We start from the raw sequence: 26,102 nt of genomic DNA, 5'->3' as shown, positions 1-26,102 counted from the left end.
CAATCTTTCATTAACTTCCCCAACGTGTGTCCTTCCTACAGGCTGCAGTTCTTCGTGAACTGCTCCAGTATGGGTCCTTTCCATGGGGTGGAGTCCTTCAGGAATGGACTGCAGGTCCTGCCAGAAAACCTGGTCCAGTGTGGGCCCGTCTCCATGGGGCCACAGGTCCTGCTAGGAGCTGGTTCCAGTGTGGGCTCTCAACGGGACAACAGCTTCCTTCAGGGCACATCCACCTGCTCCAGTGCGAGGTCCCCCACAGGCTGCAGGTGGATATCTGCTCCTCCATTAACCTCCATGGGCTGCAGGGGGACAGCGTGCCTCTCCATGGTCTTCACCACAGGCTGCAGGGGAATCTCTACTCTGGTGCCTGGAGCACCTCCTCCCCTTCTTTCTTCACTGACCTGGGTGCCTGCACAATTGTTTCTTTCACATATTCTCACTCCTTTCTCCCAGTTGCTATTGTGCAGCTTTTATTTCCCCTTCTTAAATCTGTTCTCCCAGAGGTGCTACCAACATCACTGATGAGCTTAGCTTTGGCCAGTGGTAAGTCCGTCTTGGAGTTGGCTGGAAATGGCTTTGTCTGACAAGGAGACAGCTTTTGGCACCTCACAGAAGCCATCCCTGCAGGCCCCGCCACTATCAAAACTTGCCATGTAAACCCAATAGAGTTTACATGCCATTGCTGACAGCACAGCTGCAGGACAAGGTTCCCTGTCCAAGATCAGCACACACATGACATGAATGCAGGTTAAGGAGAAAACTGCACTTTTTTTGCATTCAGGGGCAGCTGAAAAGTGGCAGCTCCTGAGGGATCCAGGGCACCCGTGGCATCTTCATTCTGCAAGAACAGTGGGCTGGCACTTAGCCAAAATGGCCGAGAGAAGCCCTGGCAAGGGGCTCTGCTCAAGGCTGCCGAGGAAGGAAAAAAATCCCTGAAGACCAGGGCCTGTCTGCATTGGGGGAAAAAAATTCCTTCTTGACTCCAGACGCAGGGCACCAGTGGTGTCTTCATGCTGTAAGAGCAGCTTCTATTTGCTGCAAGAGCAGCAGGCAGGAATTTATCCAAAATGGCCGAAAGGAGCCCTGGCAAGGGGCCCTGCTCAATGCTGCAGAGGAAGGCGAAACCCCCCCGGGACCAGTGCCAATCTGCCCCAGGGTGGAAAAATTCCTTCCTGACCCCAGAGCTGGCGCTCGACCAGCTGTTCCCTGAGCATGTGAGCAAGACCTGCCTCCCAGCCCCACGGGGTGGTCACACCTACCAGGGACTCCACCACTGCCCGACCCCTTCCCTCCTGCAACCCGGATCCACCTCAGGGGCTTCCAGGAGTGGTGAAAGCCCCTGGCCAGATCGACCTTGGGGCGGGAATCCTTCCCGTGCCCGGCAGGACACCACTGGGTGCTCCAAAGCACTGGGGAAGGTGCCGGCTCTGACAGCCCTTGCGAATCTTTGCAGCCCATTCCTTGGTGCCGCTGCCACTGGCTCCGCAGGGGATGAGGACAGCGAGCTCGGGAGTGCTCCTCAAGCACCGGCAGTGCATTCCCGTGGTCTTGGCAGGCCCCCCAGCCAACCTTTGCCACTGCTGTCCAGCTGAAAAGGCCTGACGGCCGTGGGCACCTCCAGGTCTTTGTGGCACTTCTCGCCTTCCCAGGAGCTTGTCTCCATTCCGTGAAGGAAGGATGAAGCAGGATTTCCAGCCAGCAGACGCAGCTTTGAACGTGGCCCTGCCAGGAGCTGGGACTGTGGCAGAAAACCTCCAGCAGCCTTGTCCAGCCTCGAGCCTTCCCTCTTCAGCCCCTCCAATTAACCCCACAGGCCCCTCAAAGACGTCCTCTCCCACGCCGTGGGGCGGCCCCTGGCCAGCTGTGTCCCCACGGCGCAGCCTGGCAGGCTGGTGGTGGGGCATGGGGGGATGCCGCCATGGGGGGATGCCCCTTTTATCCTGTCCAGGCACGGTGATGCTGTGTTGCTGGGTGGTGGCACTGTGAGGTGGGGGTGGTGGGGCCCCCCATGTCACAGTGGAGGGCCGCACAGGAGGAAGGCCTTTGGGGTGGTGGCCTCGAGGAGGTCCGTGTGCCCAGGGGCTGGGGGCTGACCCCACCCTTGGTGGCCATGCACTGGGCACAGCTGGGACAGCCTGCTGGGCTCCCTCCCTGTGACCCTCTGCAGCCGGCTCCTGGTGTGACCACGGCAGGGCCAAGAGGCAGGTCGCAGCCTGCGCGGCCGTGGCCAGGGCCTTCTCCTGCTGCACCACAAGCTGCCAGGTAGCTCGTTAGCTGAGGGCGACAGAGCCTGTGCTCTCAGCCTGGAGGAGTCCAGCAGAGCCCTTCCCCCCGAGGACCCAGGGGACCCCCTTCAGCACAGGGCTCGGGCACTCCTGCAAGCCACGCTCCCTCCCCAGTGCGCGTGTGAGCAGGGGACATCATCCAAAGTCTTGCTGTGACATGAAGTCCTTGCAGTCATCTCCTGCTCTGCTTGTCCCATTCATAAAGTTCAGTGGCTGGACCAGGGAGCATGGGAAACACCCTGTCCAGCCTTGTACCTCTACAAAGTCATCTTCCTGAGCAATGGCCGTGGCCTGGTCTTCTGCAGGAGAGGGCAGCCAGCGTCTTTGGCACATGGAGGGCTGCTACACTTCAGTGCAATGCTTCAAACAACAGACCACAGCACGTGCCACTGCACTGAGGCTTCATGCTCTGGACCCAGCTGAGACCTTGGTCCTTGAGAAGAAAAGCTGGCCTGAGAAGGCAGGCCAGCCCCTTTGCCAACTCCCCTTTTGCATTGAGCTGTAAAGATGGCATCAGGCTCATGTTGATGGGGGCTGCCCCTTGTCTCCATTGCACAAATACCAGCTGGAGTGCTCCAGGATGGAGAAGGTGGGGAGGTGCCTCCTTCTTGTTTCCCTCTCCCCTACAAGCTGCGAGTGGCACAGGAGGGGAATATCTCAGGGCAGAGCTGGGAGTGTGGAGAAGAAAGGGGGACGTGTACGTGATGCAGAGCAGGGCTTTGCCCCCAGCCCTGGGGTACCATGCAAGTGTGTAAGCAGACCTGGATGGGAAGAAACACAGGCATATGAAGCAGCTCTTATTGCATCTCTGAGGCTGACCTTTAGTGGCCAGGAGACAGCAGCTGAACATGCCTTGCACTCCAGCTGCTGAGGCATCTTGACTCAGGCTAGGCTTGGGCAACTGATCAACCCTCCTGACTCTGCCAGGGCACTGCTAGACCTGTGAGTGTGAATGTTGTGGTGGGTTGACCTTGGCTGGCCACCAGGTGCCCACCAATCCACTCTATCACTCCCCCTCCTCAACTGGATGAGGGAGAAAATATCATGAAAGGCTCGTGGGTCAAGATAAGGACTGGGAGATCACTCAGCAATTACTGTTACGGATAAAACAGACTCGACTTGGGGAAATTAATTTAATTTATTGCCAATCCAAATCAGAGTAGGATAATGGGAAATAAGGAATCATAGAATCATAGAATCATTTCGGTTGGAAAAGACCTTCAAGATCATTGAGTCCAACCATTAACCATGCCCCCTAAACCATGCCCTGGAGTACCCTGTCCACTCGCTTTTTGAATACCTCCAGGGATGGTGAATCAACCACTTCCCTGGGCAGCCCATTCCAATGTTTGACAACCCTCTCAGTAAAAAATTTTTCCTAATATCTAACCTAAATCTCCCTTGCCTCAACTTGAGGCCATTTCCTCTTGTCCTATCTCCAGACACCTGACAGAAGAGACCAACACCCACCTCACTACAACCCCCTTTCAGGTGGTTGTAGAGAGCGATAAGGTCTCCCCTCAGCCTCCTCTTTTCTAGACTGAACAACCCCAGATCCCTCAGCCGCTCCTCATAAGACTTGTGCTCCAGGCCCCTCACCAACTTGGTTGCCCTTCTCTGGACACTCTCCAGCACCTCAATGTCTTTCCTGTAGTGAGGGGCCCAAAACTGAACACAGTACTCGAGGTGCGGCCTCACCAGTGCCGAGTACAGGGGAACAATCACCTCCCTGTTCCTGCTGGCCACACTGTTCCTGATACAGGCTAGGATGCGATTGGCCTTCTTGGCCACCTGGGCACACTGCTGGCTCGTATTCAGCCAGCTGTCAACCAGCACGCCCAGGTCTTTCTCTGCCAGGCAGCTTTCCAGCCACTCTTCCCCAAGTCTGTAGCACTGCATGGGGTTGCCGTGACCAAAGTGCAGGACCCAGCACTTGGCCTTGTTAAAGTTCATACAATTGGCCTCAGCCCATCGATCCAGCCTGTCCAGATCTCTTTGTAGAGCCTCCCTACCCTCAAGCAGATTGACCCTGCCTCCCAACTTGGTGTCGTCTGCAAACTTGCTGAGGGTGCACTCAATCCCCTCATCCAAATCATCAATAAAGATATTAAACAGAACAGGGCCCAACACCGAGCCCTGGGGAACACCACTTGTGACCCGCCGCCAACTAGATTTCACCCCATTCACCACTACCCTCTGGGCTCGGCCCAATAAGTTATCACAGAGATGCTACCAACGTTGCTGACAGGCTCAGCTTTGGCCAGCAGGGCATCCATCTTGGAGGCAGCTGGAAATGGATCTGTCCGACATGGGGACATCTTCTGGCACCTTCTCACAGAAGCCACCCCTGCAGCAACCCCCACTACCAGAACCTTGCCACATAAACCCAACACACATGGTTACTCAGCCTATCTAAATTTGGGATCCTAGGAGCACTCCAAGTTTCCTACTCCAAGTCTGTGTACCAACTATGCCAAATCACTACCTGGCAAAAGGCAAGAGTGCAGCAATGCCCCTCCTCTGCCTCCTATTCCTGTGCAATGGTTTCTACCCAACAAAAATGTAGGATGTGTAGGTCACTGTTGACCATGTGTGGTCTTATCAACACAACCAGGAGATCACCTTCATCCACTCCAAGGCAGAAGCACACAGATCAAATTAGACAAAGGATGACATTACTTGCAAGTATAGGCAATGGGATCAGATCTACAGTTCATAGTTTTTCCAGTGAATATAGATGAAGCAGAGCGGTGCAAGGCTGGTTTACCAAAGAGACAATTTCCTGTTCAAGAGAAAACCAGTACAATACCTTCCTACCCATAGTACTTCATAATATTTCTCGTGTCCTAGTATCTTACAGCACGATGATAAAGCTCTCTGCTCTGTATTTCAGACATTTAAAGCTTCCACACATAGATTAAATTTTCTTTGAAAACACACCACACAAAACACAGTTGCTGAAAGCTCATGAAGTATTAACTTGAACACAATTTAAAAGATTCATTGCATATCTGAGAAATAATTACTCTCCTACATGTATGGTTAATGAGTGATAGCGAACCAAATGTGTTAAAAGAGATACTAGTATATACAAATGCTTTTCTAATAGTTTTCCAGTCTCAGCCTGTGAATTCAGACTATAAGATCATCACTGAAGCTTGTTATGTTGGCAGTCTTGTTTCTAGAAATCAATGAGTCAGTTGTAATTTATTTACAACCTTACTTACTGTTCCCCTAGCCTTAAAAGAAGTGACTGAACAGTATGTCTTTGTACAGCTGGAGTTGAGTATCAGGAAAAAGAAGAGGCAGAAAACGAACAATGCATGTAAAATGCATTAATACCGTAAAATTTACATGTTGAGCCTTAAGTTTATATGAAGTTTTGCTTACCATATTTACTGTTCTGCTTCAGCTTTTCCCTTGTTTAATGCTTCTTCTGCCTCAGCAATTCAATTCAGGCTCTAAAAGTTGTTTCCCACATGGAAGAACAGCAAACAGTTTTAGTAGACATACTCTGAAGTGTGAATGTGATCAGAATTGACCTCGGATTATAACAAAATATAAACTACTCGGAACAGTCTTTCATTTTCTGTACTTCTGCATTGAACACTGGCATAACTGGCCTGTATACCACCGTGACAAGTTCAAACCTAAATGACAATGAAACAAAATGTAAATATATGCATTTTAAGTTTCCTAACAAGATGAAGTCAATGTTAACTACTGGCCTTCAGATGAAGATACTGCATGCTTATTTTTCTAACATGAATTTCTCATCTTTTCCTGCCACTAAGACACAATATCCTTTTCATGCACATACATAACAGTTTACTCAACATAATATATTAAAAGATTTTTCTAATTAGAACAATGCTTTGCAATATCATAAGAAAATAATTCTTTCAGTATTTATGACTGTTTTCCAAGTTTTGGCAAAACCCAAGTTCAAATAGCTTTCAAATAGTACAGCTAGTCTCCAAACAGTGTATAATTACAAGTCTGCAATTTAGACATACTCTTGAAATACTGTCACCACAATAAAAAAAAAAAAATTAAAATCATCAGTCTTTAAAGTACTCAGGATCATATTCAGTTGTTTATACAGATTTCAAATACATAATAACTATGAATCATCATGGCTGTATTTCTTCATTTATCATTCAGGAGGTGTGATTACTGAAAAGTTTTGAAGAAATCTGTCACAGAGTGATATACTTTAATTTCTCAGTAACAAATTATGACTGAGGTTGCAAAAATTATTATTAATAAATTTATCATGAAAATGGCTTTATTATGAATTATGAAAATAAACGCACCATCAAAATTTGGCCTATTGGCCTACACAAGCTTTCCTGCAGAAACTCGTAACTGATGTTATCAATCAGTTACTATCACGATGCAGGTAAAACATTCCACATAAGCTGTTGGAGGAGTCTCACAATTTCTTTTTGTGAACCATGAAATTTTTTGTCAAAAAACATGGGAGCCCTGAATCTTTATCAGATCACTCTCTTGCCCAACCTGTTCAGTAATTACTAATATATGTTTATAAAAATTTCAGTGAATTTCTTGTTCTGTTGATTGCTACTCTCATCTTTTTGTATGTCCTTTTTTCACTAGTATTTTAATTGTCACAGTTTCTTAGGAGGAGACAATGTGAGAATTACTGATGTATTTAAAAATGCCTTAACATGCTGTGTTATATATCACAAAGAAACCAAAAATACAGCAGATTTTTTTTCTCTCTTTTATTTCTCTCCCCACCGCCCCCACCCCCCAGTTGGTTTCAGATGGAAAGAACAAAAAATGAAAGATTAAAAAAAAGGCAACACCCCCCCCACACACACTTCATCCTTATACTTTGTAGGACAAAAAGAAAAAAATCCCCCAACAAGTCCCTAGCAGAAAAAAGCTTGACTACTATCTTATTAATGCAAATATGCGTGGTGCTATTTCTGTTGCTAAAAATCCATTTGTGTTTCATGCATATCTGCAGGGATTATGTTTTAGAAAACAAACATGCATGAGAAGCTCTTCCTTATGTATTCATTACTTTACTGGTATTATGACAACTTGGTGAAGAAATATAAGTTATAAATTTCTTAGAAGTAGCATGCTAGCTTACCTTAATTCTTATGAAAAGACACATTTTACTAGAAGGATTACTGAAATCACATCAAAACACAACTCAAATTCCTATTTTGGTTATATTTTCTCCTCAGTTACACTGGTGAAGCCCAATCACCTATTTGAAATATATCATGGCATGTAAATATGAAAACATTTCTCCTGCATCCTTACATGCTTTTTAGATCCTAGTCAAGCCAAGACAAAAACCCATATCCATGTGACGAGGCTGATTCTTTTCCTTCATTTAATGGTAAAATCAAATAGAAGCACACAGGCTTAAATGTCTATTTTTATTTAAAGGGTTCACTAGGTCTTTACTTAACTTCACATGGACATAATCTAAGTGCCAAAAAGCAAAGACATGTAAGCATTAGATGTCACACACACAAAAAAAAAATAAAAAATTCACTCTCTCTTCTTTCATAGACTGTCTCATGGACTGACTCACCAATTTGGGGGATAATATTTTCATCCCTGTATTATCAACATTGTTTTCACCACAAACCCAAAACATAGCCCCATACTATGAAGAAAATTAACTCTATCCCAGCCAAACCCAGCACATTGTCCACCCCTTGTTCCATACTGTTTACATCATGCTCAGGTCTCACACTATCCAGTAGATGCTTATTACCCACCACCACCCTTCCCATCCTTTGATACAATACACAGATATCATTCCCTTAGTCTATGGTCTACCCCTGTGAAATGTCTGTAAAATGTCCATAAATGTCCACAAATGTCCACTGAGTTCATTTAGTCCATGACTTTGGTCTCCATCTCTTATGGTGGTCACTTGGGACAGGAGAGGTTGTGTGTTGCATGGAGTTACTGGGCACCAAAGCCAACTCAGGTCAGGTCACTGCTGCACTTGCACTACTTCTTGTAAGGCTTGTCCTCCATTGGTTCGGGTGGTTTCTGCTATAGTAATTCCTATAACATGCAACTCAGATCCTGGGTTACAACAATTTAAAGGTATTTCCATTAAAATTTCCACCCCTGGTCCCTTTGGGGTTTAACATTGCAACAAACTCCTCCCCTTGCCCCTGCTCCGTCTTCGATTTATCCACAGACTGCAGTCCCTTAGGGATGTACCTGCTTCAAGTGGAGCCTTATCTATAAGCCACAGTCTCTTCAGAGGTATACCTACTGTGGCGTAGACTTAGCCACAGTCGCTTTGAGGTGTACCTGTTCCAGCATGGCCTTCTCCATGGGCAATAATGCCTTCAGAGATATACCTGCTCCAGCATGGCCTTACGCACAGCCACAGTCCCTTCAGAAGTAAACCTGCTCCAACATGGCCTCACCCATGGCTGCAGTCCCTCCAGGGGTGTACCTGCTCTGTCGTGGACTCACCCATGGCCACACGCCTTGAGGTGCTCCAGCATGACCTCATGCACAGCCACAGATGCTTCACGGTGTACCTGCTGCAGTATGGACTTATCCACAGTCACAGATGCTTTGAGGTGTACCTTCTCCAGTGTGGACTTCTCTTTGGGCCACAATCCCTTCAGAGGTATACCTGCTGTGGCACAGACGTAACCACAGACAGAGACGCTTCGAGACATACATGCTCTGGCGTGGACTTATCCATGATCACAGATGCTTCAGGGTGTCCTACTCCTGTGTGGGCTTATCCACAGGTCACAGTCTCTTCCACTCAAGTTCACACTGGAGTTCCAGCCTGTCCTCTACAGCAGCACAGAAACAGCAGCTATGCCCTGGCCATCTGCCAGTCTAGGCACATCGCCATTGCTGTTAGCAAAGTGTTCCCAGGCACAGCAGAGTAAGATGATAAGTAGTACAGCAGGCAGTGAAAGCAAAAAGCAGCCACTCATGACCACCAGATTATAATACACAGTGAGGCAAGCAAGCCCCATGCAAGCACAGGAGCCTGCCAATTAAAAGCTGAACAGCAGTAACAGCTACACATTTTACCTAGCACATTCCAATCAAATCTGTCATACTCTGAAACCCTTCGAGATGCATGTTGGGCACCAAAATGGACCAGAATGTGCTGGTTTTGGCTGGCATAGAGTTAATTTTCTTCATGGTAGCTAGTATGGGGCTATGTTTTGGATTTGTGCTGAAAACAGTGTTGATAATATAGGGATGTTTTCATTACTGCTCAGCAGTGCTTACACAGAGTCGAGGCCTTTTCTGCATCTCACCCCACCCCAGCAGCGAGCAGGCTGCGGGTGCACAAGAAGTTGGGAGGGGACACAGCTGGGACAGCTGACCCCAACTGACCAAAGGGGTATGCCATACCATATGATGTCATGCTCAGCATATAAATCTGGGGGAAGAAGGAGGAAGGGGGGACATTCAGAGCGATGGCGTTTGTCTTCCCAAGTAACCATTATGTGTGAGGGAGCCCTGCTTTCCTGGAGATGGCAGAACACCTGCCTGCTGATGGGAAGTGGTGAATGAATTCCTTGTTTTGCTTTGCTTCTGTGCATGGCTTTTGCTTTACCTATTAAACTGCCTTTACCTCAACCCACGAGTTTTCTCACTTTTTCCTTCTGATTCTCTCCCCCATCCCACTGGGTGGTGGGGAGTGAGTGAGCGGCTGTGTGGTGCTTAGTTGCCAGCTGGGGTTAAACCATGACAGTCACTATGACTGATCTGGAGTATGCCTTTCTGCTGTAGATTTTACATGCAGATACAGCAAGATGGTTTGTTCTGAAATCATAATTCTAAAAGGTAGAGAGGCACTTCCATATATAGCCATAAAAGGCATCTAACACCTTAATTTCAAGTCACCATACAAGTAAAAGCAATTCATTAACATTGCACTATTTGTACTGAGTTGTGCCTGTTTATAAAAAACAAAGTTTGACATTTTAATTTTCCACTGCTTCTGGCATGCTTAACTGATTTTTTTTCATCTCTCTTCTTTGTCAAGTACAAAATTGCACCTGCTGGAAACATTGAAAGGTATATTTTTCATCTGTCTTTTAATGAAAGGTGTATCAGTTCTTTTAATGGCTAACACGGAGCATTAGGGTAAATTACTTTGCCCTCCTGCTTACCACTGTAGATCTTCAAAGTGATTTCCTCAGACTTCGTGTATCTCTTTTTTAAGAGATGTCCAATTCTAATTTGAAAACTTCATAGTGTGTATTACTGACTACTTCTCCAAGTAAGTTGCTCCAGTAGCTACACACCTCACTGTGAAGAATTTTTAGCATATTTCTAGTCTGATTTTATTAACTTAGGCAACAGTAACTTGTCCTTTTACTATTTTAATGGATTCTCTGCTGTCAGAAACCTTATTTCCACTGAATTAATGAATAACCTTTCTTCTAAACATTTTATTTGTTAAGTTAAAGCAACTCATATCCAGAAAATTTTAACTTCCAGGAAAGCTTTAAGTATGAAATAATTTTTTTTTATTTTTTCCTGAATTTTTATTCTGCATTATGTTTTCTGAAGATTGATTGTAAGGAAAGGACATTCTCCAGTAACGGCCTCTCTAAATGTTGGCACTCTTAGACACTGCTTGTGGTGGGTTGACCCTGGCTAGATGCGAGGGTGCCCACCAAAGCTGCTCTATCACTCCCCTCCACAGCTGGACAGGGGAGAGAAAATATAATGAAAGGGTCATGGGTCGAGATAAGGACAGGGAGAGATCACTTGCCAATTACCATCATGGGCAAAACAGACTTGACTCAGGGAAATTAATTTATTGCCAATCAAATCAGAGTATGGTAATGAGAAAAAAACCCCAAATCTTAAAACAACTTTCCCCCACCCCTTGCTTCCTCCCGGGCTTAACTCCACTCCCTACTTTCTCCACCTTCTCCCCCGCAGCGCAGGGGGATGGGGAATGGAGGTTGGGGTCAGTTCATCACACATTCTCTTGGCTGCTCCTTCCTCCTCAGGGGCAGGACTCATCACTCTTCCCCTGCTCCAGCCTGGGGTCCTTCCCACAGGAGACAGTCCTCCATGACCTTCTCCAATGTGAGTCCTTCCCACAGGCTGCTGTTCTTCATGAACTGCTCCAGCCTGGGGTCCCTTCCATGGGGTGCAGTCCTTCAGGCACAGACTGCTCCAGCGTGGGTCCCCCATGCGGTCACAAGTCCTGCCAGAAAACCTGCTCCAGTGTGGGCTCCTCTCTCCACGGGGCCACAGGTCCTACCAGGAGCCTGCTCCAGTGCGGGCTTCCCACAGGGTCACAGCCTCCTTCAGGCATCCACCTGCTCCAGCGTGGGGTCTTCCACAGGCTGCCGGTAGATATCTGCTCCACCGTGGACCTCCATGGGCTGCAGAGGGACAGCCTGCCTTACCATGGTCCTCACCACGGGCTGCAGGGGAATCTCTGCTCTGGCGCCTGGAGCACCTCTTCCCCCTCCTTCTTCACTGACCTGGGTGTCTGCATGTTTGTTTCTCTCACATATTCTCACTCCTCTCTCCAGCTGCAATTGCGCAGTTTGGATTTTTTTTTTTTCCCCTTCTTAAATCTGTTATCCCAGAGCCACTACCACCATCACTGATTGGCTTGGCCTTGGCCAGCAGCGGGTCTGTCTTGGAGACGTCTGGCATTGGCTCTATCGGACACAGGGGAAGCATCTAGCAGCTTCTCACAGAAGCCACCCCTGTAGCCCCCCCACTACCAAAACCTTGCCACCCAAACCCAATACACTGCTTTTGCTGTTCAACTTGCTCATGAGGACTAGTAAGTCTCTAGGAATCACTGCTCCAACATACAGCCCCTAAAGTGAGCAAGTCTAAATCAGATGGCCAGGCATGTGGTCTGGCCTGTACTTTACCACGCCAAAATCTATTTCTTTCTAGAGTGAATCTTCATTCATACTCAAGCAGAAGAGCTCTGTGCTGAATACTTTCTTCGAAAGGCAGTTACAGAGAATGTTTGCCATCTGGAAATGTTTAATAACTGCCTGATGTAGTAGCCACTCAGCATACATTTTTGATAGAATCACAGAATATCTCAAGTTGTAAGGGACCCATAAGGATCACTGAGTCCAACTCCCTGCTCCTTGGGACTACCTAAAACTAAACCATACGACTCAGAGTGGCATCCAGACACTCCATGAACTTTAACAGGCTTGGTGCCATGAGCACTCCCCAAGGGACCCTGTTCCGGTGACCAACTATCCTCTCAGTGAAGAACTTTTTCCTAATTTTCCTAGTACTACCTATCTTTGCTCCAAAGCCTAGAGAGTTTTTTGCATGATAGCTAAAACATTCCTATCCTTATTTTAATCTATTAACTTTGGTATTGTGATGGCTGTAATTTATTAATAACTTTCTCCTAGAAAGATGTGCTCTGAACTAGTAAAGATAGCAAAGATTGGAGATGTTCACCCCCCGGAAGAAGTATCTTTTCTAACCCAAGAGTTACATTACCAGTTACCATACTACCACCATATAAAGCCATCACTGTGGGTATACCATGACTCACGTAAGATGGCACCAACACATCTTTGGGTTATCATATAAATGACCCTGAAGAGGAACCATTCACATCTGTTCAGAGACATGAGCCAGGGAATATTTATACTATGCCCACAGAAGCTCATTTCTTCAGGCCTCTACACAAAACTGATCCTCCTTGCACTCTACTATGTCTTTCAAAGTTCTTAACCAGAATTTAACTGCCTCTCTGGTCATCACACACCAAACAGAAGTGCTGACGTGACTAAATACTTTTAGCAGCATCTAATCAAGTCCCTGCTTTCTGAAGAGTGAGAATTATACAGTCCATCCTTAGGGACATGCATAGGTCAAAGAGACAGGATCATAGAATCATAGAATGGTTTGGATTGGAAGGAACCTTTAAAGGTCATCTAGTCCAACCCCCTTTGCTTTAAACAGGGACATCTTCAACTAGATCAGGTTGCTCAAAGCCCCACCCAAACTGACCTTGAATGTTTCCAGGGATGGGGCATCTACCACCTCTCTGGACAACCACTTCCAGTGTTTCACCACCCTCATCATAGAAAATTTCTTCCTTATATCTAGTCTGAATCTACCCTCCTTTAGTTTAAAACCAATACCCCATGTCCTATCCCTACAGGTCTTACTAAAAATCCATCACCATCTTTTTTAAAGGCCCCTTTTAAGTATTGAAGGGCTGCAAGAAGGTCTCCCCAGGGTCTTCTCTTCTCCAGGCTGAACAACCCCAACTCTCTCAGCCTTTCTTCATAGCAGATGTGTTCCATCCCTCTGATCATTTTCGTGGCCTTCCTCTGGACCCGCTCCAACAGGTCCGTGTCTTTCTTGTACTGAGTACTCCAGAGCTGGATGCAGTACTCCAGGTGGGGTCTCACCAGAGCAGAGCAGAGGGGCAGAATCACCTCCCTCAACCTGCTGGCCACACTTCTTTTGATGTAGCCCAGGATACAGTTGGCTTTCTGGGCTGCGAGCACACACTGCCAGCTCATGTCCAGCTTTTCATCCACCAGTATCCCCAAGTCCTTCTCTGCAGGGCTGCTCTCAATCCTTTCATCCCCCAGCCTGTATTGATACAGGGGGTTGCCCAGACCCAGGTGCAGGACCTTGCATTTGCCCTTGTTGAACCTCATGAGGTTCACATGGGCCCACTTCTTGAACTTGTCCAGGTCCCTCTGGATGGCATCCCTTTTCTCAGGCATTGTCAACCACACCAGTCAGCTTCATGTCATCTGCAAACTTGCTGAGGGTGTACTCAATCCCACTGTCTATGTCATTGATGAAGATATTAAACAGTACTGGTCCCAACATGGACCCCTGAGGGACACTACTCATCACTGATCTCCATTCAGACATTGAGTCATTGACCACTGCGCTCTGGCCATGACCACCCAGCCAATTCCTTATCCACTGAATAGTCCACCCATCAAATCTGTGTCTCTCCAATTTACAGAGAAGGATGTTGTGGGGGACCATGTCAAAGGCCGTACAGATAGATGACATCCATAGCTATTCCCTTGTCCACTGATGTAGTCACTCCATCACAGAAGGCCACTAGGCTGGTCAGGCAAGACTTGCCCTTGGTGAAGGCATGCTGGCTGTCTCGAATCACCTCCCTGTCCTTCATGTGCCTTAGCACAGCTTCCAGGAGGATCTGTTCCATGATCTTCCCAGGCACAGAAGTGAGGCTGACAGGTCAGTAGTTCCCAGGGTCCTCCTTTCTACTCTTTTTAAAAATGGTTGCAATGTTTCCCTTTTTGCAGTCACTGGGGACTTCATCTGACTGCCAGGACTTTTAAAATATCATGGACAGTGGCTTGGCAACTACATCAGCGAATTCCCTCAGGACTCTGGGATGCATCTCGTCAAGTCCCATAGACTTAAATATGTTCAGCTTCCTCAGGTGGTCTCAAACCTGATCTTCTCTTACAGTGGGAGGGACTTTGCTCCTCCAGTCCCTGTCTTGAGGTCCATCCACTTGAGAAGTGTGGGAAGAGAAATTGCCAGTGAAGACTGAGACAAAAAAGTTGTTGAGTACCTCAGCCTTTTCCTCATCTCCTGTTACCAGTTTGCCAGTCGTGTCCATCGGCAGGGTACACTTTCTTTGACCTTCCTTTTCTGCCTGACACACCTATAGAAGCCCTTATTATTCTTTACAACCCTTTCCAAGTTCAGGTCCAGCTATGCCTTGGACTTCCTGACCCCATCTCTACACAACCAGGCAACGTGCCTGTACTCTTCCCAGGATACCTGCCCTGCTTCCATTGCCTGTGTATTTCCTTCTTGCCTTTTAGTTTGACCACCAGGTCTTGACTCAGCCATGCTGGTCTCTTGCCTTCCTTTCCTGATTTCTTACACCTGGGGATTGAGAGCTCTTGCCCTCTATGGAAAGAGACCTTAAAGATCTGCCAGCTCTGTTCTGTTCCCTTGTCCCTGAGGGCAGTTTCCCAGGGGGTCCCATTGACTAACTCCTTGAACAGCTGGAATTTTGCTTTGCTAAAATTCAGGGTCCTCACTTTACTCTTCTCCTGACTCTTATCCCTCAGGACTGTGAACTCCACCAGTGCATGATCACTGCAACCCAGGCTGCCTCCAATCTTGACGTCACTGAATAGCTCACTTGCGTTGGTGATCAACAGGTCCAGTATCATGTCCCCTCTGGTAGGGCTGCCTATTACCTGGCTTAAGAAGTTATCCTCAATGCGGTCCAGGAGTCTCCTGGATTGCCTACAGCTCGCCATGCTACTTTTCCAGCAGATGTCGGGGTGGCTGAAGTCCCCCAGTAGGAGAAGAGCCTGCGAGCATGATGCCTCCTGTACTGGGGTAAGAAGGCTTTGTCAATAGGCTCCCCTTGATTGGGCAGCCTATAGCAAACACCAACCACAGGGTTCTCTTTGTTGCCTCAGTCTCTAATTCTTTCAACCTGCTCATGGCTATTCTTCAGAGACTTCAGAGCTCGTCACAATTTATCCAATCCTTGACACAGGAGGGAATCCCTCTGCCCCTCCTTCCTTGCCTGTCCCTTGTGAACAGCCTGTAGCTATCAATAGCCACACTCTAGTCATGGGATTCATCCCACCAAGTGCTTCATCTGGGCTGTCAGCCATGTCACCTTTTTAGAGGAACACATCTTAATTCCTTTGAGGTATTTCACCAGTGTTCCTTGTTGGCTCCTATTACCTCAGGAGCCACTGGCTCATCTCCGTAAGACTTAAGTGTGCTCCAGTGTACCCAGCAAGTCTCAGAGCAACAGCCCGAGGGCCCTCGCTAGCACCCCATCCCTCTAACCTTGGCATGCCGTCCCATGGCTTGTCACAGGTAAGCCTGATACTATCCCACTCCCACTTCAAGTCTAGTTTAAAGCTCTGTCAATCAGTCCCACTAGCTCAGGAGCAAAGACCCTCCTCCCCCTTTGAGAAAGATGAAACCCATATGACAGCAGCAGGCCTGGTGCTATGTAGATCAGCCCATTATTGAAAAACCCAAAATTCTGGCAGTGACACCAGCCACAGAGACATGCATTAATAGACTAAGTCCATCTGCTTCTTCCAATATCACTGCCCGCAACTGGAAGGATAGAGGAAAAACTCTGAAGCAGGCCTACAGCAAGACTAGTGATAATAATGGACTCCTAAGAAGTCTTGTTCCTTCTATGAGAAGCTTGGTTGTATCCAAGCTGAAATACAAAAACAGCTGATAGATAGGATCCAGCAGTGCCTGGGATGCTTTGGCTAGACCTGCCACTTCAGCCGAGAAAAAATGGGCAGTGCGTAGCACCTGGTGCCCTAGGCAATGGCAACCTGACACAGACACCCAGAAACACAGACTAAATCAACTGAAATGTCACCAGGCCTGCACACTTGTGCCAGACCAAGGCTGTACAGCTGCAAAGCTGCCTGGTAGGTGCACATCAGCTATAAATGACCATGGAACAACAGCCAAACAAGCAGCACCTATCCCAGTGGAAAAACCCACGGAAGTCAAGACATGCCATCCACTTTCAGCTCCTCCATCTAGTTCTGTTGCACAGAGTTGACCCCAGTATGTGTGTCTACCTCTACCATCTATCTTGCAGTAAAACACAAACCTTTGTATATTTAACACATTACTGTTGTGAAGCTAAAACAAGATGTATATTCTGGCCAGTTGGTAAAATGTTTTTATGTAGCTTATACTTTTTCTTCCCACTTTTGACACCTATTCAGCAGCATTCATTAATCTCTTTGTCCTCCGAACCACTTGATTTTGCCTCAATACCAACAAAAACTGTGTTTAAAATCATTGTATACATAGCTAAATGTGAGAAGTCTGTAATTTATCTCTTTGGTATCCTTTTATTCCTTTAGGTCCTTCTAAACTAAAAATGTCTTTTATTGGAGGACTGCACCCCACACAGTCCATCCAGTTTTAATACTTTCTTGCTCCTAAGTCAGCTAGTATAAAATTATCTTGGTGGCGTCAGATATTTCCTGAATCTAGACCTGTAAATTCTCTAGAGGCAGAGATTGTCACTAGCCATTTCTATCAGGAGTATTACACACTTAGAGGTTAAAAATTGAACAAGTGGAAACCTTGCTGAATGAAAGAAACTCAGTATTTTTTTCCTTGCATTTTAAAATAGCAAAGTTAGGATATTTTAAATACTTTATTCCTAGTGTCCATTCAAGGGAAGTTCTAAGCATTTTTAAGCCCTATCAGTGAATATATTTTAGGAGATATTTGTTGATCATGTATTTGGACATTTGGAGTATGCAAAGCTTGCCTTCCTACATTTTACTGCTTGGCATGAGACACCCATTGAATATTACAGCGCTTTGGAAACAGATAAAAAAAAAAGGGGGGGTTGATTTCCAATACAAGAAGAAAATTGCAATTCCAAATTTGTACACAATGTCCTGTTAACATCCATTGGGGAAGTAAGGGCTGATGTGAGAGCAGCAAGCAATCCTATGCTCCACTAAACAAACACACAAGACAGTTCTTACATTTACAGCAGTCATTCTGTAAGATTTTCTTGTCCATGACATATGCTGCCTTAAAGACTTGACTGGACACAAGCTAGGAGTATTCATATTGGTCGGAAATTATAGCATTTTGATAGAAGTTTTATTTCACTTCAGAACAATAAGAAGTTATTAAAAATTCATGGAAACAAATATACCATTAAAATTGTTCCAGGAAAGGTTTTATTTCAGTCTTTTGATAGATTTACTACTATGAGCTACAAAAATAGACCACCTGAGCTACCAATGCTTTGATGGGAAGTTGAAAGCCCCAGGGAACCTCAGCCTTTTAGTCTTCAGGCTAAAATCAGAGTCTAGAAGGCCAGGCCAGTTCTGACAAGAAACTACATAGGTTTCTGATGGAAAGCTTTTGATGTTGCTCGAAGAGATGATAAAAAATGCCCACTCTTTTCTTTCCTCCAATATTCAAGCATGAAGGATTGTGTCAGAATCTTTATTCTGAATTTTAAGGATGAAAAGCACTGACCATAATGCTGTGAATATTTCCATCTGTGACAGACACATCAAGAAGCCCTTCAATCTGTGAAATGCAACACCTTTAGTTTGTGACAACCACAGAGACCTTAGTTTCAATCATCTGCTTAAAAGTAAACTCAGTAATAGCATGGGGAGTCAAACTGGCTGTCTGGTATCAGTGAATGCATGCTAGGGCAGGGAAGGTAAATTTTTTTCTCTCTTGTTCAATTCCTGGCGCTTACTGTTGATGATTGTCATGTTTCCAGTTAAAAGTGAACTGAGAGTATCTGAATATCCTTTACAAACATTTTTATTGTCACATCTAATAAATTTTAGTAATATTGATCCACATTAAATAAAGCTAAACACTTAGAGGCAAACTTTATCTCATGTTTACGCTACTGTCCCTTTGTGGAGAAAGAAAGGAAGAAGCAGGGAAGGAGAAGATAATGAAAGGGTACAAAAAGCCAAACTTTCAAACTACCCAACTACTATATAATTCTGGTAGAATTAAACCCTGGGCTAGGCAAATTTTGTGGTTTGTGTTTTCTGTAGTGCACTGAGGCACTGCCTTCTTACTACACTGACCTGCAGACGTATCTGGCTATGCAAGGGATACTGAGATATAATGTCCCTTATATCTGATTTAGTATTAGGTCTAGAAATGCTGCAGTGCTAGGAATGCAATCCCTCCAGGAAGTTGTTTGTCATTGCCTCCCAGTGCTCCTCCTGGGCAGGGTAGCTATGCATCACACCTTCTTTCATGCTGTATCTAAAGGACAAGTCCCAGAGATATTATCTCACTATCTATCTCATTAGAATCACCGTTTAAATTTATCATGTTCCTGTCCCACAGGACAGGATTTAAAGCACTTAACCACATTTTTCTTTATTTACTATGTATTATTAAATCTCATGTTTTCTATGCCTCATTAATGGGTTCTACATTCACTTGACAGCTAATAATATAAGTCCCCTCTACTGCTAATTATAAAAGTCCTACTGAACGCCCTTAGCTTTCTCCATTATTTCTCTATCTTCAATTCTAGCACAGGAACTTCCTTTTAATAAGGATATCACCCCTATTTTTCAGTTATATCCTAAACAGCAAAAGTGACTTTTATTCCTTTTAGTCAGTGAGCTAAAAAGAGAAAAGCATTTAAAATACTTTCCTGTCTAGGTAACGTAGCACAAGTTAAGGTATCAGCAGATTTATTTATGAACATTCTTCAAAACCTCTGTATTTTAAAACTGCTGGAGTACATGGAGGCAGCTTTCAAATACAGGTGAATTTTGCTGTTTCCAGCATGGACAGAATGGCCTGGCTATATTATTTCTGATTCTGCCTGCACTATACCACTCTTCCCACTGTGCTAGACTCATTTCACAAGCATATGCATGTCCCATGCTTTAAATAAATAAATAATTTTTAAAAAGCCTCTGTTTCTTACAGATACAGAAAGGCCCATACTGTCTTATAACCCAAAAAAGAAGGAAAGCAAGCAAAACAAAAATCACTTTATCTGTTCATTTTTTGGTACTGATTCAACTGGACTGGTTTAACAACACAGTATGATGAAGCTGGTCCACACAGATATGGATAAACTTAGAAGTTGTATCCAGTCCATTTCTTTCATACATTTCATCAGTACAGACAGATGTATTGCTGTCCAATGTGAAAGAAGTGCATTTTCACCTGTAACAATTACTATGATGTGGTGGTGTAAGTGCTTTTCTTCATATGTGTCTTGTTACATACTATTGAGAAATAACTGCTATATAGTTTTCTCATGAGAGTAAATACATGATATTGTAAGAATCAGCAAGGTTTTTCTTTTACTTTGCATTATCTTCAATGAATCAGTATTACCTCATATCAAATATTTGCAAATCTAACATTTACCAAAGTCGATGTCACTGTGGAATCTTTTTTATAAACAAGGAAGAAACTGGAACATACAGACATACAAACAGCTTTTTACATAGTACCAGAAAGATTCTGCGACCAGTCCTTTTGCAGTGGGTGTGAGGAAAGTACACTGGCTTTGTTTCAAAAGTCAGTTTCCACTGGTGTTGGTTGTAGTTCATCTTAATGACTGCTAAACACAATGTTTTGTCTCACATGGGTTTGAAGCCCCAAATTAACATTATAAAGTTGAACCATGTAATCATGTTGAAATTGTGACACTGAAGGAAAGCAATCATCCATTAAAATTACAGTATGTTAGTTACTCCTTGGTGATGGAAAATAATGTAATTTGTAGCTCCAGTACACAATCATCACTGTACTTGCAAAAAATTAAAAACAAAATGTTCTGTAGGCATTAGAGATTTATACAAAAAGATATTATCATCATGTTCTGTTTTCACATGCTAATTTATCCAGGAAGGAGACTGACATGCATTAATAACTTTCATTTAACAAAGTCAACATTGAACTGGAAAGGAAATAAATAAACACTTTTACGAAAAATTCTGCCACTGACTGGTTTTTTTCTTGCTCTCTTAAGCTTAAAGTGATTCAAGATTAAGTAATGATAATAACCCTATTAAAGAAAAACAAACTCTGAGATTGATGTAGTCATCATCATGCAAGCACTGCTGAAGAATTACATAAACATATTTGTTCAAAATTCCTTTTTTTTCTTCATAGTTTACCTATTACTTTTCCCTTCCTATGTATTTTTTTTTCCATTATTCCTTGCAAGATTGTGAAAGAAATCAAGTCAACAGTTCAGGCAAACAATATAAAGGGACAGATCTGAGATCAGAAAAGTCTTATAAAAATATAATTTCTTATTATGAACATAATTTACAATCAACAGTGAGGCAGACTGTGCTCAGTTCCTTAGAGTCTTAGTATATACATCAAATATTTCAGGGTGAAAGAAAAAAAACCTCTTCTCTTGAGGAGAAGGTACAGCAGTTTCTGGAGCTCTGCTTTTTATCTTCCCCAAGCAAGGCAGCAGAATGGTCCTAGTCTTACTCATTGTTTGAAGCACTGCTGTTGGCTGGCTATCAGGTGCAATTTCTGTTCTTTCACCAGATCAGACTTGACTTTTTTCTCATCTATCTATAAAAAACATTTTCACACCACAAAAGATACGTAGTCCTAACAGTTCTGCAAAGCATGAAACTTCTAGTTCCTCTTGGTCATACCTGCATGAGAAATTCTCACCTTATTTTTATAACCTGACAGGAGACTGATTATCTAAACAATAAGAAAACTGTGTTTTAAAATTTCCAAAGATTCAGCATCCCAAAAGACTGGGCAACCTAAATAGAGCCATGGTCCCACCTGCTTACACCACTGAAATAATGCAGCCCAGCTGATGGATATAGTGAATGATGCAATTTCTTAACAAAATCCTCCAACCACGTAGTAAAATGGGGACTTTGCCATACATGAACAAATGTGAAAAAACAGAGAACAGTAGCAGCCTTGCACAGGTTGACAAGAGCATGGGCCACTCTCCTGCAGCAGGACCCCTGGTCAAGTCCATTTATCCCAGCAGCTCCAGTCTCAGCCAACAAGAGAGCTCTTTGACGAACATGAGGTAGCCAGATGTCAAATCATTTAAGATCAGGAATGAAAGTTAACTTGTGTGTGCTCCCCATAGCTATCCTAAGATGGACTACTACAGATACCTTGTCAAAATTATGACTGAGGGAGAAACTTGCTCTCTTGGGCTCTTCTCCACCACAAAGCAGGCCAGTGAGATAAAATATCTGCTAGTTTTTCCCGTTTAAAAAGCATCACCATGTAACTGCTACCAAACAAAGATGAGGCTAAACTGCAGTTGGTATGCACTGTGCTGCAGCATGCTGAGCCAGTGACACCAGCGCTGCTGCTGCTGCTTCATTATGAACTGCACAGTCTGCGCTAGTCAATTCAGAAATGCCAGGCCGCAGCATGTAACTATTGCATGCTATATATTACACGTTGCCCTACAAAATACAATGTGGTTATTCAATAGGTGCCAAGTATTTTTCAGATTAAGTATTCTAAACATTGTGCTTACCATGGTTTACCATAGACATTTCTTCTACCACATGCCTTTGTGCATATCTCACTTACAAGACCTTACCACAGCTCTAAGCCTGATGCTTTCATTATTATTACTAGTTTGAATAGTGGATAGGTATTTTGCTTCTACACACACACCTCCCCTCTGAAAAAGCATGGATCACAGCACGTATACAAACTGTGAATGAGAAATATTGCCTCTGTACAAATATGTGCCCAATACTCATGCCTACTTTAAGGGTAAATCAGACTAGTGACATAGCAACCATAGCATGATTTTATCTCCACATGTAAAATTACTGTTCGTGGTATCACTGAAAGCAAAGCCATAATTAGAACACGGAAACAGAGGGCAGGTCCGGAGGACATACACAACATCTTCTGGTAATTAAAGAATTCACACTGCCCTCTGTTTGCTTCAAAGCCAATAATCAAGTTATCTGAAGGAAGTTAACAAGAGCTGTAGTCTACTTCACTTACTTCACATAACATTTTAAATAAAATATTGATTTAATAATAAAAAAGGAGGATGAAGATTTGGAATCTTTTCTTGTTTCTATGAACAATGGACCGTGTGATGAAAGGTATAACAATTCCAGAATACAAGAGAGAAGGAAGAACAGTGACTTTTACTAGGTGATAAAAAGATTTTTTTGATTTTTTTGAAGATTCTTACCCTATGTCCTTAAAAAGGATCGTTATTGGAGTTTATTCCCCTAGTGTTCCTTTCTTACAAAGCATCCATATGCTAGCTTTTATTAATCAATGCCGTTATTATAAATTAAGCAATTTTCATTGCTTATTTCCATTTTCCTAAACTCGTCCCCTTCATTAAATTGATATAAACCACCTTCTCCTTCTATTTGCATTTGAGAAGTCTAGATCTGGACAATTCAGACTTTAAAATACATTTGGGGAATCAAAACTGAGCAGCAGTCTGAAATGATGGCAAATGTTGAATTAAAGCTCTGAGTACTCTTACTGGCCTTTCAGTTTTTCAAGTATTAACATCTTTGCAAAACACTAAATATAATCTTAAAGATATTACATTTACGTTTCAAAGGCAGACAATTCCTGTCTGATTCTGGTTAGTTTATTGGGTTTTCCTCAGTAAGCTGTGAAACATGCTATGTTACAGGTGTTCAAAAAAATGCTTCACAGAGATTACACTCCTAATATAAATATAAAAAACCACTGCTGGCTGAATACAGTATTGCATTCTTTCTTATGCCATTTTAATTAGAAGTTTCCAGACAGTGCTGCAAAGCTTAAAGTTAATTGCTTCCCATGCTTTGCAAATTTACCTGTTTTAACCTGAATTTTATTCTGTCATGTTAATAATGTGAAATTGTTACACTGGTAAAAATACCTTACAACAGGACACAGGCCAGAGACGTTCTCATTAAAACAGGAGAATTGATTCAATGCTCATAGCATGATTTACAGAGACCTTGGAACATTTTGGTGCACTAAAGAAAGCCTGGGTTAGCAAACTTTGCAGAAAAACAATGTATTTCCTTCAGATTTGGAGACTGATTTCCGGCCAAAAGCAGCATTGCATTTGAAAGGCTGCATCTTTTGTTTTTATAGCCTAGCACTTTTCTCCTCATGAAAAAACACAAAGAGGGGAAGTGGTTTGTGAAAGAGTACTCAGGAGGCACCGGGAAAGAGACAAGAAAACACTTTTGAAAGAGAGGACAAAGTGCTAGATGGAAGATGTTGGATACAAAGACCGACCATGAAATGCTGTATGCCACTTAAACATTCCAGAGCTGAGAACTGTAAACTTCACACTGCAACAAAACTGAAATTTACATGTATATCAATACACATCCATAGAGTACAGCATTTAATTTGGAGGTACAAACATGTTCATGGGACTCATGACAAGCCCAGGGACAGAAACCAGAGGAGAAATACTATGCTCTGCTATCAGAGATGAGTTTATAGTGGAAAAATTGAGCCAAGTGAGATAAGATGTGCAACAGACCCTCCCCTATAAATTATTGTGTTATTTTCTCTAATTTAAGATTAAACAAAAATATGTTATATAAAATATGCAATGTTTGATTTGCATTATTGTATAATTTCTTGTACACAGTAGCTCTGTTAAGAAGGAAAAAAAAAATCAGACTAGCTTATAACAGTTGGTACATGATCTCCACAGCATTGATAAAGTCAGACAGCAAAAGTTTTCTTTTTAAAAGAAAAACCTGTAGATACACAATGTGGATATGTCCACACATTGTTCCAGTGTTTAAATGGGATTTTCAACGTGTGAGCAAGGGAGGTGCTGTGGAGTCCCAGGGCGTCAGTAGAATCCACCTGACACAAACTTCATTTGGACAGCAAAGATCACACACACATGCAGAATGACTTACTGCCTCCTGCTGCAAGCGCTAGGACTTCACATGGCAACAGCTCTCATAAGCTTAAATACAGTCAGACAATACAAAATGTAAAGTGCATCATGAAAAGCACGTGGGGAGCATTTAGGAAAAGCATGATTAAGAATTTAATACAATTTCCTTGCTTTGCCACTTTTATGCAAGGAATACAACATGAAGCTTTAGACCCTAAATGTGTATTTGCAAAAAATACAGTCTTTGTTTACCACAAATGTTTTCAAAGGGTAGTTATCTGTTAGAATTTCTGTTGTGATTATTCTTACTATTTTGGTTTAAATACTATCAATGTACTATAATGTGTATACAGGGAAACCGCTTCAAGATTGGTTTTCAGTTTAATACTTACTACTGAATGTAAATGGAAATTTAAATTAAAAATGTGTTTTGTCTAGTTTTGTCTGTTTTGCCATAGCCTGTTTTACATTTCAGCTGAAAAAAGCATACTGTTTTTATATAGCATCTGCTGTTGGGCCATTTGAAATTAATTTGGTGCAACTTTTGTAAATAACAGATTTATTATCAGATTTTCTTCACTGGTCTGATTTTTTTTAACTCTAGGTCCCAACAACTCTCTTGTCAGAATAAAAGAATGTTCTTTCATAAAATAATTAAAAACACTGAGGACTTTTTTTCAACTAATAAGAATATCAATTGGGTTCACCATCAAAATGTGAAAACAAATAAAATACCTTGTTTTGCATGTTAAAGCTTCGTAATTACACAGAGCTTTTCAACTCCAAAGCTCTTTATATGAATTAAGTGGATGTCCCTGAAGGCCTAAGGCAAAATTTTCTTTGCCTTCAAAAAGAGATTTGCACCAGACAAAAGCTTTGTGAAAAACGCAGGACTATACTTTGCTGTTTTAATCTACTGTCATCGCATGTGAGATAAAATATTACTACCATTTTGCAGATGGAGGAGTGAAGATAGGGGGGAACTGAATGGGACTATCCCTGCTCACCTGAAAACTCTGTACTTCACCTTAGCTGTAGCACATTGAGCCAGTGAGAAACAAAATGCGAGGTAATTCAGTTTTCCAGAGCCACGTCAACATACCTTTCAATTATTTCTTTACTTCCTCACCAAAGATCAAGCTGTCTGAAAGTCCGACAATTACCTCCTATTGCACCACTCCACACACAATGCCTTCGCTGAAGCAGTAAGGCAGAGAAAAATGCATTTGCTAGAATTTAGTCAAAAGCTGTTATCTGGTACTCCACTTTGCTTTGCCAAATGACATTTTAAAAAGCACTTGCTAGAAACAGTAAGTTTCCCCAAAACACAGGAGCAATAATTATTTGCTTATGTGAGATAGACCGAAATCTATCACCAATCACCAGTCAGTATTTTCAAACTG

The 26,102-nt window shown here is 43.4% G+C and overlaps 1 protein-coding gene across 2 annotated transcripts in view; it reads right to left on the bottom strand.

Moving 5' to 3' along the window:
- PRR16 (proline rich 16) overlaps positions 1–26,102 on the bottom strand; it is a 172,191-nt gene that overhangs the window by 33,426 nt on the left and 112,663 nt on the right. The gene's annotated exons all lie outside the window — the stretch shown is intronic.

Source organism: Harpia harpyja, chromosome Z, assembly GCF_026419915.1.
Source record: "Harpia harpyja isolate bHarHar1 chromosome Z, bHarHar1 primary haplotype, whole genome shotgun sequence".
Classification (NCBI taxonomy): Eukaryota; Metazoa; Chordata; class Aves; order Accipitriformes; family Accipitridae; genus Harpia; species Harpia harpyja.
This window is presented reverse-complemented; position numbering and strand designations above follow the sequence as displayed.